This window comes from Pongo abelii, chromosome 6 (genome assembly GCF_028885655.2).
Source record: "Pongo abelii isolate AG06213 chromosome 6, NHGRI_mPonAbe1-v2.0_pri, whole genome shotgun sequence".
In the NCBI taxonomy this organism is placed as follows: Eukaryota; Metazoa; Chordata; class Mammalia; order Primates; family Hominidae; genus Pongo; species Pongo abelii.
The window spans coordinates 62,701,678-62,717,423 of NC_071991.2; the positions used below are offsets into that span (position 1 = coordinate 62,701,678).

At 41.0% G+C, this 15,746-nt stretch overlaps 1 long non-coding RNA gene across 2 annotated transcripts in view; it reads left to right on the forward strand.

Moving 5' to 3' along the window:
- LOC129060366 (uncharacterized) overlaps positions 1-10,520 on the forward strand; it is a 161,465-nt gene extending 150,945 nt beyond the window's left edge. For both annotated transcript variants that reach the window (XR_008526991.1, XR_008526990.2), the window contains 2 exons: positions 1,279-1,365; positions 10,129-10,520. This is a non-coding gene — a long non-coding RNA (uncharacterized LOC129060366). The remainder of the gene's footprint in view (positions 1-1,278; positions 1,366-10,128) is intronic.
- Positions 10,521-15,746: the final 5,226 nt, after the last annotated feature.

The window sequence follows — 15,746 nt, forward strand, 5'->3', positions numbered from 1 at the left end:
GTTCCCCAATCTAGTCCCTCATGCCCTCTGCCCTCAAGGGTAAATCCTCAAGGTAATTACCTCCATTACCTCAAGGTAAATCCTTGGCTGAATTTTATTTTTATCATTTATTGTTTTTTTTTTTTTTTGTAAGGTTTTACTACAGATATAGATGCCCAACATGTGTCAGGCCTGTTAAGCCCATTGGACACACTACTTATAATCTTAAACAATATGACCATTTAGATTTATAAGTTTTTGAAGTTTATACAGTCTTTTCCATGGAAAACATCCATGGTTTGTTTTCAGCAGTTTCAAAAACTGGCAGTAAACTGTGGTCTAAAAATATTAAATAGAAATTAAAAAAAATAAACAATTCGTAAGTTTTTAATTGTGCACTGTTCTGAGCAGCATGATGAAATCTTGTGTGGGCCTACTCTGTCTGGCTCAGGACGTAAATCATCCCTTGTACGGCACATCCGCACTGTATACATCACCTGGCCATGAGTCATTTGGTAGTCCTCTTGGTGATCAGATCAAAAAGCTATAGTATATATAGGGTTTAGTAATATCCACTCTTCAGGCATCTACTGGGGGGAACCTATTACCTGTGGATAACAGGAGATTACTGTAAATTGTATCATTCTGTATGTATTCTTCTGAAAAAAATGCAACGTGATGTGAGGTTCATTCATGTTGATACAAGTAGCTCTAGTTTATTCATTTTTCACTGAAATGTGATCTCCTTTGATCAGTGTACCACACTTTATTTTTGTTGTTGTAGTTGTTGGACATTTGGATAGAGTTCTTGCTCTTACAAACTTTGTTTCTATGTATACTCCTGTATTTGTCTTTTAGTGCCCACAGGCAAGAGTTTCTCCAGGGTATAAACCTATGAGTGGAGGGCCAGGGTTGTAGGGTATATGCACCTTCAGTGCCCTGGATAATGATGAGTTGTTTACCAAAGTGATTGTGTCCATTTATATTCCCACAAGCAGTGTATATGGTTTTCTGTTACACCACAGTCTTGCTTACCTTTCATACTGTCAGATCAAAAAAGTTTTGGGGGTCAATTCCGTAGGTTCAAACTGATATTTCCCTGATTTGTTAATGAGTTTGAACATCTTACATATGTTCACCAGTTAAGATTTCTTTGTGGTGGAAGGCCTATTCACACCTTTAATTGAGGTAAATTACATTAAAAGATCTTCTAGCATTAAACTCACCTTAGTCATATGTATTTTATTTTATTTATTTTACATATATATTTTTTGAGACGGATTCTCGCTCTGTCACCAGGCTGGAGTGCAGTGGCTCACTGCAACCTCCCACTCCCGAGTTCAAGTGATTCTCCTGCCTCAGCCTCCCGAGTAGCTGGGACTATAGGTGCGTGCTTTATTTTTTAAATATTAGTAGATTTCATTTGCTAATATTGTATTTAGAATTGTTGCATTTGTGTTAATGAATGAAATTGTTATATAATTTTTCTTGTCTCCGTTTGGTATGTTATGTTTATGAAGTTAGTTGGACCGTTCCATCTTTCCTCCTTTCTCTTTCTCTACCTCATCTTCCTCTCCCTCTTCTTGTCCTTTTTCTTCTCTTAAGAGCTTGTATGATGCATGAATGTTTGTAAGAGCTTACTGATGCTTTCTTTGTGAGAAGACAAAATCTACAACCATTGATCGAATTCATTTTAAGGTAATGAGAACAGTCAAGTTTTCTGTCCTCAAATCAGTTTTGGAAAGTTACGCTTTTGGGGAACTTGTCTATTTTATCAAAGCTTATTGGCATAACACTCGTAATTGATAATGGGTTGTGCTCCCTAGACACTCTCTCAGCACCCCCAGGGCAGAAGCACCCATTCCTTCTGATTCCGGGAGTACTGGTGGCTGACAGCTCTCTCAGGATTGCCCTTGGCTGCCGTGCTAAGTTCAGGCTCACTTCTCAGGGCAGATTACATCCAATGTCTGGCCAGTGCATCAGTTTAAAGACCCAGTTCTTGCCTCAATTCTGGACAATTCTGTCAGGCCAGCCCATCCCTACAGAAGCTCCTTGTAGGACTGGCTGAGGTCAGTGTTGCCACTGTTCCCCAGTTCAGCATACAAACCTGAAAGTGTCAGAATTTGCCTCCCTTAGAGCCAGATTTGCAGTAACATGCATGGCTTTCTTTCAAATCATTTGTTTTGTTCTTTGATTTCTATTATTTCTCTACTCGTATCTTTTCTCATTACCTTGGCAGTCTTGCTGGAGGTTTGCTAATTTTACCAGTTTCTTTTCAAAGACTGAACATTAGTTGGATCGAGCCTCTCAAAGGTACATTTATTACTTACTTCATTCCTTTTGTAAACATTTCCTGCCTTCTACTTGCTTACATTAATTTCCATATCTACCTCTAATCTCTTAGGTTGGATGTTTAGTTCATCTGTTTTTCAGTCTTTCTCCTATGCTAACATGAGCCTTTTAAGACTTTAGATTTTCTTTTAATAATTGTATCTCCAACTGTAGCTCCATGATGCTGTCAAAGTGAATATGTCCACGCCTAAACTAGGAACCTCCACCAAATCATCTACCTATTCTTTTCCACCCTTCCCCATCTCAGAGAAACCGGCTGTATTCCAGTTAGCCAGGCCATGATCCTGAGGTCACCTTTGATCCTTTCCTTCTCTTGAAACCCACTTCCAATCAGTCAGGATGTCCTTTTGGCCCTTCCAGTTAGGCCAGGTTGTCATCTCCATGACATCAAGTTGTGTCAGCCATAAATCATTGCCTCTTGCTTGGCCTATTGTCCATAACTGCTGTTCTGTTTCCTCTCCTGCTCCCCTGCAGTCGGTTTTCCACACAGCATTCAGAGTGAGCCTTCTATATGTTAACTCATCCTGCAAGGTCTTTTCATCTCCTTAGAATAAATTCCAGGTCACTGCATGGCCCACTGGGTCCTCTGTGGCCTGGGCCTCTGCTGTGTCTGTGACCCTCTCTTCCTCCTCTTCTTTGGTTCACTCTGCTCCAGCTACCTCTCTATTCCTCAGGCAGGCCTGGTGTAGGGGTTTTTGTACTTGACGTCCCCTCAACACCTGCATGGATCACTTTCTCACTTCCTTCAAGTCTTACTCAGATGTTACATTATTATCCAGCAGTCCTTCCTTCACCAAACCGTATAAAATTTTACCCCTGCCCAGCCAGTCACTTATTAATAGGCTTACCCTTATTAATGTTTCTTTTTAGCATGCATCATTGCCTGATGTATCTTTTTGTTTACTTCTTGTCTGTCTTCCACTGTTGGAATAACCTCTTTCAAGGCAGGGCTTACTTGCTATGTTCACTGCTCTATGTCCAATGTCTAGCTCACAGACTGGCACTAATAGGTGTTCAATAAATACTTGAGGAATGAATGCACGTGTATTGGCTTGAAGTTCCTAATTCTCCGGGGGACTACTTCCCCTTTTACCCAGAGCCACTGCCCCATGTGACAGTTTTGTTCTTGTTTTTGCTGTTATTTACCTTTTCCCTGAAGCTATAGGTAGTTTTTTTGAAGATCTAACTTAACTTATGAAGTTGGGGTGGAGAAAGGGAGTGTCTGCCTTTTGATTTTCTACCCTTCAGGGGCCCAAGGCCTCATCTTCTGTCTTCCTGCTGAGTGAATACCCTCAAATGTTCCCAGGGCTACCTTGCCTTTAACATTTAAAAAAAATACTGAATTCATGCTTTTACTTCATTTTTTTTTTTTGTCCTTTGAGGATTTACTTTACTTTCTTGTGATGTTAACTATACATTTCAATCAATTATTGCTTTGTTTTATGTTTTATGGAAGAATTTCAGATGATCTGGTTTGCCAAACTACTGAATATTAAACTATTCAAACTTTCCATTTTTTATGCAGTGCCCAGGAGACAAAAGGATTGACTTAACCAAAGTCTTACTGTAAATGAAAGTGCTAAGACCAGACCCTAGGATTGCTCACCTCCAGGGCAGTATTTGATGGCCACATTGGGTTGGTGGCTGCCCCACTTCCTTTAGAGAGTCTGATGGTACAGATGTTCCTAGTCTAATAAGTATCTCTAGGCAGAAAGGACAAAAAAGAAGAAAAACAACCATAACAACATAACAGTCTCCAAGGTTCCAAGGAAACTTTTGTAGCCACTAAGGGCTGTAATAGCCATTTGTAAATATGTAATAGGAAGTAGTTCTGGGAATTGTAGCTGATTTCAGCAGGATAGCGTTTGTCAGAATCTGCCCCTTTGCTATTTTTCTAGAAGTCAAATCCGAAAGGCCTGTTTTCTTAAGGATTTCTGCTGGGTCTAAGGCAGGAGGCCATTTCCCTCCAATTCCTGCAGTTCATTTAGGCTGTACCTTGGGTGGTTGTCAGTTGGAATATAAACATTGGTACCTTGATAATTATAGAAGATTTTTAAAAAGTTATTATTGGCTCTGGTGAGATAGTGTAACAGGAAACAGTCTGTACTTTAAGCAAAATGGCTGCCAGTTACAGTGTTCAGAGCACTATGCAAATCAGTTGAAAACTCAGAAGTTCAGTCAATCAATCAGTTTTGCTTCATATGATGCCAACTGACTGTTTTTTTTATGAACCTTATTTGTCTCATTGGATTGACTGACTTTGGGCCCGAATTGACTTAATTGCAGGGTTGCTTTTGATATATGGTAGCAATTGCTCTGTTGGGCTATCATCAAATGCAACAAATATAGGCCATGGATAATACTGATGGCCCCAGTTGGTGGATGGCTTGCTAACTTTGTCTTGCAAAATAACTTACTGCTGCCAATCTAGCAGTTAGTTGTTTTAAAAAGCATATGAACAATACAGAGTACAGCATTCTGTTCCATGTATTAAATTATAATGTATCATACCAAATCATTGTGACACTTCACCCAGGGCAGATTTTTGATAGGTAAGGTTATGATGACCTTAGAGACACAGGCAATGAGCTATTCTGGAATACCCACCTTTTGGTCTTTTGCTTTGAAGAGTTCCATTTTAAAAAGAGCATTAAATTATGTGTTATGACTGTAAAAATATTATTATAATGAATATTTGAAAATCTCACCTACCAAGAGGTGGTGACAGTTAATACTTTAGTCTAGTTCCTTCCAGCATTTTTTCTACATATTTTTTATTAATTGAAATGATCCTATATCCTAATGTGATTTTTTTTTTTTTTTCACTTAACAATTTGTACTCTGGTGATTTTTTTTCTTTACTGAATATGATAACTCAAGTATTTTCCCATATTATTATCAACTCTTCACAAACATTTTTAATGGTAGTCTTTGGTATGAATGTTGAAGAGTTTACTTAAACATTCTCTGATAATGAGACATGTAGTTCCCTATTATTTATTATTATAAATACTCCTCAATTGAACATCTCTGTACATTGTTTTTTCCACATCCTAAATTATTTTCTTAAGCTAGTGGAATTATTTAGCCAAAGGTGGTAGATATTTTTCAGGTATCTGGGACAAATGGCCAAATTTTATTTCTAAAATGATGTCCTCCTTTATATTTAATCCAACAGCATACAAGTAGATTTGTCCCACCATGCCCAGATGAGTATGAAATAATGTTCTTAAAATATATTTCCTATTTTAATTGGTGACAATTATAGCTCTTTAAATTTACATTTTCTGATTATTCTTAGGGTTGAATATATTTTCATTTGTTTATTAGTCATTTTTCAAAGGGGTGGTGAGTTAGTTTGTTCATGCCCTTTGTTATTTACATACTGAGATCTTACTATGTTTTTATTATAGATTTCTATGAAGTCTTTACAAACTAAGTAAATTAACTTTTTGCCTTATGTATGGCAAATGTTATTGTCAATTTATTCTTTGTGTTTTATTGTATTTTGTGTTACAATGTGTAAAATCTCTATCTTTCATCCCTTTGTTATTTTTCACATTAAATGTAAGTTTGGGAACCAGAGATCGATAGCAGGTAGTCAAGGTATTAGTACTTATTTTTAACAGTGTTATTTAGGTATAACTTGCATGCCATAAATTCACTTATTTTATTATTTTTCATCTTTTAGAGATAGGGTCTCACTCTGCTGCCCAGGCTGGAGTGCAGTTGCATGATCACGGCTCAGTGCAGCCTTGACCTCCTGGGCTCAAGTGATCTTCCCACCTCAGTCTCCTATTTAGCTGGGACTACAGGTGCGTGCCACCACACCCAGCTAATTTTTGTATTTTTTGTACAGACAGGGTCTCCCTATGTTTCCCAGGCTGGTCTTGAACTCCTGGACTCAAGCGATTTGCCCGCCTTGGCCTCCGGAAGTCCTGGGATTACAAGTGTGAGACACTGTGCCTGGCCTATTTTAAATATACAATTCAATGATTTTTAACAAACTTGCACAGTTCTGTAAACTCTACCACAATCTAACTTTAAAACATTTTTATCATCCCCTTCCAAAAAAACCTCATGCCCAATTGAGTAACTACTCTGCATTCCTAACCCCAGCCCTAGGCAAACATCAACTTTCTGTCTCTATGGATTTCTCTATTCCTGGACATTTCATATAAATGGAATCACACAATATAGGGTCTTTTTTGACTGAGTCCTTTTACTTAGTACAGTGTTTTTAAGGTTTAGACATGTTGCAGCATGTATCAGTATGCCATTTCTTTTTATTGCTGAATAATAGTCCACTGACGGATGTGCCATGTTTACTCACTCATCCATTGATGGGCATTTGGGTTGTTTGCACCTTTTGATATTATGAATAAGACTACTATGAGCATTCATGTGCAAGATTTTGAGTGGACATATATTTTTATTTCTCTTAAGTAGATACCTAGGAGTGGAATTGCTGGGACATATGGTAAATTTATGCTTAACGTTTTAAGAAACAGCCAATTATCTTCCGAAGTGGCTGCCCCATTTTACACTCTCATCAGCAATGTTCCAGTTTCTCTATATCCTTGCCAGCACTTGTCATTGTCATTGTAATTTTTCACACTGAGCTCCTTCACTTGTCTCTGTTTTGTTTTGTTCTATAATGTAAGGCAAGGATTTAAAATAATTTCCCCTTATCCCATTTGTTTGTGATGTCTTTTTATTGTATCAAATTCATATTTAAATGAAGTTTTTTATGATCTCTTTTCTCCAAATATCTCCGTTCACACCCTTCACTGTAAGGCTTTGTCTTTTTTCTTCTCATCTGAACAAAAATAAGCATTTCCTAGAGATTTTGTCATATGAAATGCTAGGATAAACTAATGTGACTGATTTAAACTGTCAGTGACTGCTTCAAATCTTTTTGAAATAGTGGGATAAAAATCCCCTTTAAAAAATTACACAAATATTTGGGAGGCCGAGGCAGGTGTATCACCTGAGGTCAGGAGTTCAAGACCAGCCTGGCCAACATGGTGAAACCCTGTCTCTACTAAAAATACAAAAAATTAGCCAGGCCTAGGGGTGGGTGCCTGTAATCCCAGCTACTCAGGAGGCTGAGGCAGGAGAACCACTTGAACCTAGGAGGCAGAAGTTGCAATGAGCCAAGATTGCACCATTGCACTCCAGCCTGGGCAATAAGAGTGAAACTCTATCTCAAAAAACAAACAAACAAAACAAAACAAAAAATTATACAAATAAGCAAGTTTATCTTCCAAGGACTCACCTTGCATATTCCAAGGACTCACCTTGCATATTCCAGTGACGTTGTTGCTCAAGCCATTTGGGGAACTATTCTTTTAGAATTGCCCTGCAGAGCCCGCAGCATGGTATTTTGGCTCTCCTTTGTGGTTACAATATTTGTAGCAGGTGGATTTTACTTTTAGAAAGAGCACAAAGTCATGGGCAACTAAACATACTCAGTAAGGTGGCTGATTGAATAGAACCAGAAATGTGGACTCCACAGTAACAGCCACACACATACAGGCACAGGCACAGGCACAGGCACATACATGTGCACACATGCACACACACTAGGTTGGTTTTTCTGCACATTTCCTAGATTAAACCAGAAAACAACTCTAAAATTAGAGCTATCAATATTTTTAAGTGGTAACACAGTTGAATAAGATAATAATCTTTAATGGTAACATCATTAAAGATAAAAACATTCAAATGAGAAATACAAGTTCTACCATATTTGTTGAAAAGTGCATTCAGCTATTTGATAGTGACGTTTAACTTCAAAGAGGTCCTCACCTCGGTTTTAAGCTCCTTACTGAGTACCTAATGGGTTTCTGGTCTCATTGGCACCATGTGTTAAACTGAATGAATAGCAAGGGTATCTATGGTGGGTAGCCGCCTTCTGAATGCTAATGATTCATGTTTCTTAAAAAAAGTTTAGAAAAATCTTTTTACTTTTGATTTGCTGGGCTTCCCTTTGTTATATCTGTATTCAAAAGGGGTGTTGGATTGACAACACCAAAGCTCTCCTTGAGGCCAAAAAGTAAATATACAGAACTGAGCTAGAACATCCATGGAACTGCTTAGCTCTGCCTGCGGGCAACAGGGAGAAACCCCAAAGGGCCTAACTCTACTGCGTTGCAGACAGTATAGATGAAGCAGCTTCCACTGTGAACTCCTTGACATGCTGTGTGGCTTCTGACACCTCCCCACGCCTCAGTTTCCTCAACTGCCAAATGGGCACAGAAGGACAAATATTTGTCTCACAAGGCATGGCAAAGTTGAAACACAATGGTGCTCAGCACAATGTGTAGCACATATTAAGCATTCAAATAATGATGACATTGCCATCATCGTCATCAACCATCATTATCATTGTCTTTATAGCCCTTTCAGCACCCGCCACAGTGCCTATTTCATAAAAGCACAATAAATGTTCTCTCATATTACTGTCATCCTTGTATCCTTTTCATCACTTAGCACAGAGCTTGGCATGCAGCCAGTGTTCAATAGATGAATATGAAGCAAGGGCAAGAATCCACTTTTAACAATGTGCTTGCCAGACATAACTGATATTGGATATTCAGAAAAGTGACATTTAACATTATTTTTCTAATTAATTAAAACCTTTCTATTCTTCTAGTATGTGCTCTAAGAGAGAGGCAGTAGAGTGTGGTTACAAGTACAGATGTGAGAGCCGGACTACCCGGGTGCAAATCCTGGTTCTGCTTCTTGTTTGCTATGGGGTCTGGGATAATTTCCCTATTCTCTCTGTGCCTCAGTTTCTTCATCCATAAGAGAATAGTGCCTTCTTCACAGGGTTGTTTGAAGGATTAGAAAGTTTATACAGGTAAGTGATTAGAATATGCCAGGCAAATACCAAGTGCCATGTAAGTATGTGCCCAGGAAGAGAAGAACTTTAAAAAGGGTTGAGGCACAGCCCTCCTTCTCAGAGAAGCTCTCAAGTCCTCAAGGATCCAGGTATGCCCACAAGCCATGCAAGAGCGTGAAGGAAAAATCAATCCTATGTGAAGAACTGAGAGCGGAAGCCATGACATGCTGGGAAAGGTTTAATAACCAGCTCTCTGGGAGATCAAAGCAGGATTTGCAGCTTCACCAATTGCTGTGGTGTAATTACTCCTGCCACGGCTGACTTCAAGCCACCCCTGTGACTTCCCTGAATGTGAAGCTGAGAAAAGATGCATATGATTGGTTCTTACAGGCTCATATGAGCAGGCTGCGAGATACTACTGGGTGGAAACTTCAACAGTCCAAGGGAGAACACCATGGATTGAGGATATGGGCTGAGTGCTTTATCATCCCCCAGGCTGGAGGACACCACCTGGTTCTAGGGACAAGATAGTAGGCCAGAGGGAGAAGCCACTTTTACACGCTTTCTTTTACTGTGCCTACTGTTTAAAAGATCCTTTTGTTACCCAATTCACAAGTTAAGCCAGTGAGTCACCATCATTGATCAGTCAATCCTTGCCCCTGAGCTTGCCAGTCAACAACTATGAAGACAATTTAAGTTTGTTGTGTTTGAGACAGAGATAGTAATGGGGTGGGACTCTCATTGCCCCACAATGTAGTCTTCTTTAGATATCTCATGGAGAAAGACCATACCGGAATTCTAGACCTAGCTTTGCCCTGACTCCCTGGTGACTTTAGGAAAGCATGTATACTTGCAATTTCTCATGTTTTCCATAATAAAATGGATGCAAATTAATATAGTGATAGTCACTACTTCTATACATCAACTCTTTCCTGCTGTCTGCCTTCCAGGTACATGGTAGGATCAACTACCTGACCTTGTGACAGATCCTGCCAGTAACATGACAGGAAATGAGAACGACGCTTTGGAGCACAGCATTGGATTGCTCGTGCAGAACACCGCCCAGTGCCCTTTCCCTCTGCCACAATGAACAGCCATGCTGCAGGTGACGGCTGCTCTGTCAACATAGATCCAGCAGGGCAGATGAGTGGATCCCCCAGCATACTCATGAGAGAGCATACAAAAAGTCCATATGTGTTGCGCTAATCCACCGAGATTGCGCTGGTTGTTACAGAACCTAACCTAGCCTATCCCGACAGAGGATCAGACATGAGAATCAAATGTGTTTATAGAGTGTTGGATGGAAATATTCTGACAACATTAAAAGACTCTACCCAAGGAAGGAATTCGCATCTCTTAATTATCAAGTAGGAGCAACAATTTGAGAGAATTCATTCTTTGAAAGTTACTTGCAATTTTATTTCTTTGAAATGCAAACCGAACTCTGAGAAACACATCTGATAGCAAGATTTCACAGTGGGTCACATTTGGTTTTCACTTTCCTGGCACGATGCTGGAGAACAGCCAGGTGCAAGCCCTTGGGGTTGTTTCCAGAAGCGTTAGGAGGGGAGATATTTTTCATTCTTGTTTAGAAAAGGGACAGCTACCATATAGCAAGAGCATCACCTTCCCAGCAACAGTAAGAATGGTCATTTCTTGACTGCCTGTTTACCAGGACTTCAAATGCAAAGAAATTTAACCCCTGTAACACCTCACCCCACTATTCTGAGAGCTAAAGTGTGTCAAATGTCATATGGAATGAAAGCATGGCAGCCAAAATTCAAACCAAGTCCGTCGTGGACTCTTAGTTAGGTTTTCCTGGGAGGACACCCTGAGATAATGATTCAAGTGGAGGCAGTTTCTTGAGCAGTGGGAGGTGACTCAGGAAAGGAAGGCAGCCAGGAAAGGATGCATTGTTATATCAGCTGCATTTATCAGCTACATACAACTGTGCTGAAGTCCCAAGCGAAACAGTACAAAACTCACATCCCAGAATTATTCCACTCAAGTGCTGAGGGAACTGGGGTATTTTTATGCCAACATCTGAGAGTCAGTGGTGGAGGGCTGCCCCAGGGTCACAGTGGCTTCCTGGCTTGGGGAACAAAAGCCCTCAGGCTCAGAGCTGTAGTCTCCGGTGACTGGAGGTCATCTTTTATACATGAATGTCTAAGCGATATAGGTGGGGTTATGACAGCATTTGCTCCAGGTTCCAAAGCCTGTGGTGTCTCCGCCACTCCACGCTGCTCAGCTCCCTCAGTCTCTAGTCATGGCAGGCTCCTGGGCACATTTCCCCACCCACCCCTCTAGGGACAGGAAACCTCCCTGTGGCTCCAGAGGGTACATCTGGAGACCATCTGGTGCCCAGCGAGTAGAGGAGCGAGGTCTTGGGTGAGACCACTTTAAATGGAGATGATGGTGTCCACCTCACAAGGTGGATGGGAGAATTAGATGAGGACACATGGCATTCTTAGAACAGTGTCTAGCACATAGCATACAGACAACACACATTAGCTGAGATGGCATTGAGGACAACATGTTGAGCAGGAGAGGATGAAGGAAAGAAGTCTGAAGCGGGGAGGGAGGGAACACCAGGAAGAGAAGGGGAGAGGGGAACAGAGGAGCAGTTGCAGGACACAGAGATAAGGCTTCTGTCGCAATGCGTCCTTCACACTGGCCAATAGCAGCAACAAACCATTGTTCTCTTCCATTTTTTCAAGGCTTGGGAGTGGTATACCTCCTTATCAACTAGAACAGTCTGAGATAGCTTCCTGCAACATCTATAGCTCTCGTTCCTGCTCAAGGGTGCGTTCCTGATGTTGCCACCACTGAAATGAGAGACGAACAAGCTCCGGCTGCAATTCTGTGCTTCAGAACAGCCTAGGTGGGCTTTCTACATGGCAACTTCCATTAACCCTCAGGCCCAGAATTTAATGTTTGCTTATGTGATCTTGCCTGTTTAGAGAGTCCTGAGAGTGTGTGTGTGTATGCATGCATGTATGTTTAACTTGCAGGATGTATATCATTTCAGATATTCTGGAAAATAATTGCTCTTGATTAGGACAAATGGCAGTCACAATTTCCTACTTTCACTGCAAGTTACAGGAGAAAAGCAATGGCTTAAATCACAGCACAGGTGTTTCAGATTAGGCATAAGGAGAAATTTCTCTTTCAGATGGATTTGATAAACCCTGGAATGGATTGCCCAGGGAAATTTTGAAGCCTCTTTCTCTGGAAGCTTTTAAAAATAGAATAGATGCTCATCTGCCTGAGAGAGTTGAAGTGTAATCCTATCCGAAGTATGGCATGATGGATTGGCTGCGGGGTGGCAATGGAAGAGAAAGGAGATTTCCTTTCTACTGAGATCTGCTGATGAGTATTTCATTTCACTTTTCAGGGCATTTCAACATTACCGGTCTTATCTGATTTTAAAAGTCACTAATGTTCATTATTTAAAATTCAAAGAAATAGAGAAAAATATTAAAAAGTAAAAATTAAACAAATCCTATAATCCACAGGAAACAAATAATGACTTGGTTTTGGTGTACATATTTTTTCCAGACTTTTTATGCAGAAATGCAGATAGAGTATCCAAAAATCGTATCAAACATTGCATGCTTTTGTAATTTAGCTTTCATACTTCATGTATTGTATGCTCATTTTCATGTCAACAAATACTGCTTTACATTATTTTGGGTAGCTAAAGAATATCCCACAGTATGCATGTAGCATAATTTATTTAGCCAGTTTTCTATGGTGGAGGTTTGGCTTGCTTTTCCTGTAAATCCTTGTACATATGTCCTTGCAGAGTTGTCCAATTATTTCTTAAGAATAAGTTTCTAGAAGTGAAGTCGTTGTGTTATGGAACGGCTTTTTAAAATTTTGTTACCTATTGCTAGATTCCCCTGCAGAAAGATCCTATCAATTTACATTCCCATCAGTAACATATGAGAGAGTCTGTTTCCCACTTTCTAAATAACACTGGCTACTGTCTGTGTTCACTGGCTACTCTCAATATTCTAACCTACATTTCTTTAAATTCTGGAAAGGCTGAGTTTTGAAGTATTTCAATCATTTGTATTTGTTTTATTACTTGTCTTTTGTGTCCTTTACCCATTTTTTTATTGAGGATTTTGATATATATGTGTTGATGTATACACACACACACACACACACACACACACACACACACACTTTCCAAGCTGTCTTTTAAATGTACTGATTTTGGATATGTTGTACAGAAGTTTGCTATACAGAAGATTATTCTTAGGGCTACATTAGTTATAACTAGAATACAAGGACCTTTTAGAATCTCGACCATAACTGCATCACCTGCTTCTGGGCCAGATGAGGTCTAAGGTAAAGTCATCACACAGTACAGGACAGAGTATGGGTAGCTAGGAAGGATATACAGACACGGCCAGTGCATATTCTATGGAATCAGGCCAGGGTTCCCTGTCATGAACAAAATCAGAGCCACTGCATTTGACAATAGGTCATGAACCAAGTCTTCCACACATGGAGCACATGGTGGTGGGTACAGGCAGAGATTACAGATGGAGAAAATGTAGAGAAAATGGTCCTTCCAGGCTAGTTTCTTGGTTCCCCTCCATCTAAAGGTAGCAGTGTCTTCCCCTTCTTGGTACCCTCTCCTCCCCTCCCCTTCTCCACACAAAGTGCATATCCTAAGAGGCTTTACTAACCAGGGCTGTTGTTGGTTCTTTCTTTTCCCTTTCTCCAGGCTAAGGAGAAGAGGGTCATGAACATTTTTTATACTTGATGACTTAAGGCAAGACCTAACTGCACATAGCAAAGCAGACAGAGGGGAAGGACCAGGGCATTCTTCCAGGGATGGGGATGATTCTAGGTGGAAGGACTCTGAGGCAGGTGTAGGGGAAATAGAACTTTGCATCATGCTTTGGTTACAAAGATGGATAGAACCAGGACTGCATCCCAGTTTTTGTGACCAGTTTCTTTCTGCTCACCCCTCATCACCTTAGCTGTTTAGATTGCAAATGTTGTGAGTTTTTTAAAATAGCAATTATCTTCTTCATTTCACTCAAAGTAAAATCCAGATTCCTTATCTTAGTCCATTTTGTGTTGCTATAGAAGAGTACCTGAGACTGACCATTTTTAAAGAAAAGAGGTTTACTTAGCTCGTGGTTCTACAGGCTAAGAAGTTTAAGGGCATGCCCCTAGCTTCTGGTGAGAGCTTTTGTGCAGCAGCACAACATAGTAGGAGATGGTCAAAGGAGAAGTGGATGCATGTGAAGAGAGGATGATGGCATCCTGGCTTTATAACAACCCAATGTCATGGGAATAAATCCATTTCCTTGGAAACGAATACAGTCTTATGAGAGCAAGTACTAACCACAGCAAGAACAGCACCAAGACATTCATGAAGGATCCACCCCTGTAGCCCAAATACTTCCCATTAGGCCTCACCTCCCAACACGACCTTGGGAATCAAGTTTTCAACATAAGTTTTGGTGGAGACAAACTGTATCTAAACCACAGCAGGCTCCATGCAGTGTTATCTCGACTACCTCTTCTATCCCATTTCTCATCCCTTGCCCTGGATCATTCTATTCCAGTCTTTCCTTGAATGGGCCAAGTGCATGCTTACCCCTAGGCTTTTGCACTTGCTGTACCTCTTGCTATCTAGGAAGTGTGTTTTAGAAAACAGGTTCCAGATGTCAGGGTGTGTTTTAGAAAACAGGTTCCAGATGTCAGGGTCCAGATGTCCTGAGCTGGACCCCAGGACCAAAACAGGGGTGACTGATGGGAAGGAGTGAACCCAACCTCTAGCAGGGAACGCAGCCAAGCAGCTCACCAGGGCAGGGAGTTGGCACAAGGCCCCAGGTGAGGATTCAGTAACTGGGACTGGATTTTGTTAACTCCTCCAAGTGCACCTGTCCACTGCAAGGCTGGCCCCACCCACAAGTGGCATCCTTTCTCTGTTCCCAGCCTCCCTTCTAAGCTCATGCCCCGAGCCCCACTGTGCCAGCCCCCACACCTGCTCCCTTGATCCTTGTTCCTCCATCTCCCTACTCTGTCCCCTTCCTTAACAATATTCACATCCCTTTTCATCCCATACTAACTCTTGTTGACCAGAGAAAATCTCTGTTCCCTTCTAGGTGTGTGGTGGGCTGTGAAGCACCCAAACTCAGCCAAGTCCCCCAGGCAAGTACATCCACTGGGTACGCCCCCACTCTGGGAGCTGGCTGGGCAGGAACACAGTGTGGGAACTTGGCTTCAGAAACAAGACTGAAAGTTAGTTGCTACAGCTGGACTGCAAGATCAGAGCTGGACTGGGAACAAGTGTGAGCTGATGCTGATTTCGAGAGGGCTGGACAAAATATTGGAAATCCCTGCATCTCCTGTATGGTATTATCCCAGAGCACACGACAGTGTTGAATGGAAGGTGGTGGTCAGATGGCTCCAGGTCTGGATGGAGGAATGAAGTGGACAGGGATGCTAGTCATGATATTTACCAGTCCAGCACAGGCACCGACTAATCCAAATCAATGAAACTTGCCCTGGAGCAGGTCTTAGGGGCCCCCTGTTGAAC